A 5,523-nucleotide genomic window follows, 5' to 3' on the forward strand; every position below is an offset into this window, starting at 1 on the left:
CCAAGGGACATCTGCATTACAGAAAGAGTGAAGTAAAACTTACATAGTAGAAGAACAATTTGCAGCATTTTTCTTCTAAAAGTTCTGTGAAAATTTAAGAAGTCATTTCTTTCGAAGTTCAATTATGAATTACATATGAAAAATGGACTACAAAATTTATAAGCTCACAGAGTTTCAGGGATACTGAAATTCATATGAATCTATAGTATTTGGCATCTTCTGAGCTGGGCATACAGCTAGAAATGGCAATTACATTTTAAGATGACAGAGGAATTAAATACCAGCAAGAATCCAGCTGCAACTTCATTTGGTCTCTGTTAGTCAACTTAGAAACAGTCAGAGCAACTTAAAAGATTAATAAAAAAAAAAAAGACTATAATAAATGACTGTTATATCCACACAAATTATAACAGGGGAACACTGCTAGGGAATCTTATAGAACTTAGCCTTAATTAATTTGGTGTGTGTTTCACTACTTTACATTTACACATACTTGCTTCGTAGAGATGAATTTTTCCAGCTACTGTTTGCCAAATGTCACTCTCAGCTGAAAGTAAATTCCCCTTTATTCTCAAGCTATTCTATCGAAATATAATTGATGTGATTAGCATGTTAACAAAAATCAGTAATTAAAATATTTAAATCCAATTACTGACAAGATCTGCCGCTCATTTATTCAAGGGCCATATACACAGAGCTCCTTCAGCAATTAGTTCTTTGCTGAAAAACAGGAATTTCAAGAAGCTAGAAAATATCAACCTTTTGACTAAAACAAAAAGTATGTATAAACAATGTACACTGTTCTTCATGATTCAATAGCTTGTGTTTTCCTTTGTACATAAAAAACAAGTGAAAAGTACAATTAAATTGTAAAGAAATGCAAAATTAAACAAAAAAAAAAAAAGATGACACCTGCTAAATAATACCCTTATTAGAAGAGCTGGATGACATTGTAACTAAACAAGAATTATTACCGTAATAGCTATCATTACTGCTGTTATATTGCTTTCTTTACTGACATATATAATAGTATTCATAGGCAAGAAGACCAGGAGAAATTACGTTAATTAGCTTGTCAGGCATCTTGCACAATAGAGGCCACAGGGCTGTTCTAAATTAATTTCTCTTTTTTATTGTTTTAAAGGTATGCACATGATTAAATTTGTATCAGCAACAGGGTGGCCTGCAGAACTAGGGAAGTGATCGTCCGCCTGTACTTGGAACTGGTGAGGCCGCACCTCGAATCCTGTGTTCAGTTTTGGGCTCCTCACTACAAGACATTGAGGTGTTGGAGCGTGTCCAAAGAAGAGCAGTGAGGCTGGTGAGAGGTCTGGAGAACAAGTCTTATGAGGATCGGCTGAGGGAACTGGGGTTGTTTAGCCTGGAAAGAAGGCGGCTCAGGGGAGACCTCATCTCTGTCTACAACTACCTTAAAAGAGACCAACACAAGGTGGATGTTGTTCTCTTCTCCCAACTAGCGACAGGACAAGAAGAAATGGCCTCAAGTTGCTCCAGGGAAGGTTTAGACTGGGTATTAGGAAAAATTTCTTCACTGAAAAGGGTTATCAAGCACTGGAACAGGTTGCCAAGGGAAGTGGTTGAGTCACCATTCCTAAAGGTATTTAAAAGAAGTGTAGATGTGGCACTTAGAGGTCTTGGCAGTGTTAGGTTTATGGTTGCACTTGATGATCTTAAGGGTCTTTTCCAACCTAAATGATTCTATGAAATTAATTCAATTCCAAAGTGACCTGTTATGGAAAGGTGACCCACACTGGACAAGTCATAAATTTTAAGCACAATAACCAGTAAAAGTACATGCCCCACATCCCATCTGAATTTAACGCCAACATCCATCCAGCAATCTTGTTACACCTTTGCCTTAGAACCCTACTACCATCCTGTTTCTGTTCCCTGTATAAGCATGTAGATCATTGCTCTTTTTTAACCTTCCTCTTGGCAAGACTAATACCATCCTACTAGTCTCCAGACTAGCAAGTGGCTCTCCAGTCACTCCAACCATGGCATTTTCTTGAGTTCCCTCAGTTTTTCAAGCACCTCCCTTTAACAGGGATCACCTGGAACAGACAAGGTATTGCAAATAATAGCATCTTTAATAGCATCACAGAATGGTTTGGATGGAAGGGACATTTAAAGGTCATCTAGTCCAACCCCTCTGCCATGGGCAGGGACATCTTTCACTAGATCAAGTTGCTCAAAGCCCTGTCCAACCTGACCTTGAACACCTTCAGGGATGGAGCAACCACAACTTCTCTGGGCAACCTGTCCCAGGGTCTCACCACCCTCACCGTAAAAAATGCCTTCCTTATGTCCAATCTAAATCTACTGTCTTTCAGTTTAAAACCATTATCCCTTGTCCTGTCACCTCAGGCCCTGCTAAAAAGTATCTCTCCATCTTTCCTATATACTGAAAGGCTGCAATAAGGTCTCCTTGGAGCCCTCTCTCCACCAGGCTGAACAGCCCCAACTCTCAGTCTTTCCTCACAGGAGGAATGTTCCAGGCCTCTGACCATTTTTGTGGTCTTCCTCTGGACCCACTCTAACAGGTCCATGTCCTTTTTAGAATCATAAAGGTTCTTGTGCTGGAGGTCCCAGAACTGGATGCAGTACTCCAGGTAGAGTCTCACAAGAATGTATGCTCTCCACACATTTATCCTTCAGTCTGTACTGATGTTGACGACTGCCCCAACCCAGGTGCAGGACCTTGCAGTTGGCCTTGTTGAACTTCCTAAGGTTCACATGGGCCTATCTGAGATTCTAGTACTCATTTTGGCAACAGCCACTGTCCCTTATGATTTTTTTTTTTTTCCAGTACTGTTGTAGAACAGACATTCCTATATCCTGAAAGCATAGCTCACATCCTTCTTGCTAGAAGTACAATATTATATTTAGCTGTATTAAACTGGCACAGATTCTCAATTAATGTGGATTACTCCAATCATGGAGCTGTGAGACAAATTTGGAGAAAAAAATTAAAATCTACCACTGCTGTAGTTTAGCCCCAGCTGGCAACTAAGCACCACACAGCCACTCGCTCACTCCCCCACAGTGGGATGGGGGAGAGAATCAGAAGAGTAAAAGTGAGTAAATCAAACTGTCTTTATCTCAAACCATGAATAAGTAAAGCAAAAGCTGCGCATGCAAGCAAAGCAAAACAAGGGATTCATTCCCTACTCCCCATGGGCAGGCAGGTGTTCAGCCATCTCCAGGGAAGCAGGTCTCCATCCACGTGTAATGGTTTCTTGGGAAGACAGACACCGTAACTCCGAACGTCCCTCCACTCCTTCCTTCTTCTTCGTCCCAGCTTTATATACTGAGCATGACGTTGTATGGTATGGAATATCTCTTTGGCCAGCCTGGGTCAGCTGTCCCGGCTGTGTCCCCTCCCAGCTTCCCATGCACCCCCAGCCTTCTTGCTGGCAGCCCAGCACGAGAAGCTGGACTGTCCTTGACTGCTCAGCAACAACTCAAAACATCAGCACCTTATCAACATTTTCTCATCCCAAACCTAAAACATAGCCTCACACTGGCTTCTACGAAGAAAATTAACTCTACCCTGGCTGAAACCAGGACAATCACTCATCTGAACATAGACACAACAGGACACGGTAAGATTGGAGTCTCACCATGATGCTACCCAGGGCGTCTTACACTTCTCTCCAGTACTCCATTGCCCTGTTCATTATCTACCATATTGTATGTTTATAGTATGCAAAACATATTATGTTTTGCAACATGCATGGAGCTCAGCCATGCAGCAACTCTACCTTCAAAGCTCATCTACCTCTGCAGGAGAAAGACATTTCTGCTATACTTCAGCAAGCACACCGCAGAGGGGAAGCACCCACTTTCCTCTCGTCTTCAGAGGCAAAATTGGTTTTTTTTGTAGGTTACAGTCACTTGTTCTAGGCCAGGGTTGGCCCCTGCAAAGTAGGTGTATCCTCTGTCTTCAACAGAAAAGTTTTGTTCCAAATGTGGGCATTTCACTAGCAATTTTGTGAGCCTGCTACCAGAAAAAAAAAAAAAAAAAAAAAAAATCTTAATTCTTTCCTTTCATAAACAAGGTTTTACTTTACCTCATGTTCATGTTGTTTCATTTGCCTAAGGAGTCAAAATACTAAACTCTTTCCAGCTCTAGACTAGCAATTAGTGACATGTATGGGGTGTACCAAGCATGCAATCATGGCATGTAATGGAAAACCACATAGGGTTCACTTCCCATTCCTTGTTGGTTTTCCTTTAGACTCATCTTCCATCGATTTTCCCTCTACCACTTAAAACTGTTGAAAAGGCTTTAAAAAAACACAATTCATAAAAGCATTTCTGAAAAAGATGTCAAAAAAAAGACAAACCCTAAGGGTGTTCTTATTTGATGGAGTGAAACAAAGGGGAACCATCTCAGCATTTCCTATGATGGTGAGGCTTATCAAAATAAATCTCAAAAAAATGTTGAAGTCTTCAGAGGTCTTCTAAGGATATATTAAAGATGAGGTCAGTTTTCTGTTCATCTTTTTAGAAGGTTTTCCATACTAGGCAATGGGCCTTCCCTCTAATTTAGCATTTCCAGCTCAGATTGCTCCCTACCATGCAGGCAACACAATCCAAGTGTGAACTAGCCAGCAGCACGTAAAACACATTATCAGTCACTACTTTCTGAAGATGTGCAAAGTGAACACAACTGGTAGCTTTGGTAAGTTAGCCGCTGTACAGGATACAAAATAAAACAGGAATAGATGAAAGAAGAATGTGAAGAGGAGAGTGAAGAGAAGCTATAGCAACAACTGGCGTGCTATGAGTTCTCTTTAAAAAAGAAACAGAATATGAGTAACCAAAGAACAAAGAAATGAGCAACAGAAAATAGTTTTGACATATTTCATGTAGGTAAACACAGTTAACCTACAATAGGGTACACCACAGCACAAAGACATCCTTCAGTTTTTATTGACAGGTTCAGATAATGCTCTTCTAAATAAGTAAAAAAAAATTCCTTGGCCATTTTGTGTTTTCAGTCACTCTGGTACCTTGTTTTCAGTAGTACACAATGTATATTTAAAGGTTCTCTTCAGGCTAAATAACTACTGTTTAGTAGCAAATTTTTTCGTTCCTAATCAGTAAGCAGAGCTTTTAAGCAATACTCTTGACTCTGAAAGTATTGCCAGAAGGAAGGACAATTTCCATTTTAATTAAATGTTAAAGGTAAAAACACTGACGGGTGGGGTAAAGATATTAGGGATTCAGCAGAAGCATGCATGTCAAACAAATTATTCCTCAGAAACTTCACTTGCATGAGTTATTTAAATTTTGGTCACAGGTCAGAAGGATTTAAGTTATGAGTAATAATGAAGGAAAGAATAAATTAACAATATTTTAAAAGAATTCATGCTGCCTAAGATAGAAATATTGCAGTGACAGAACTTCTCAGATTCAAAAATAAGTAGCATGCTTAAAAGAGCTGAAATATGTACCTTACCGCATATTTGACAACCTCCAACTGGAAATTTCAAT

Source organism: Phaethon lepturus, unplaced genomic scaffold (genome assembly GCF_000687285.1).
Source record: "Phaethon lepturus isolate BGI_N335 unplaced genomic scaffold, ASM68728v1 scaffold4274, whole genome shotgun sequence".
Lineage (NCBI taxonomy): Eukaryota > Metazoa > Chordata > Aves > Phaethontiformes > Phaethontidae > Phaethon > Phaethon lepturus.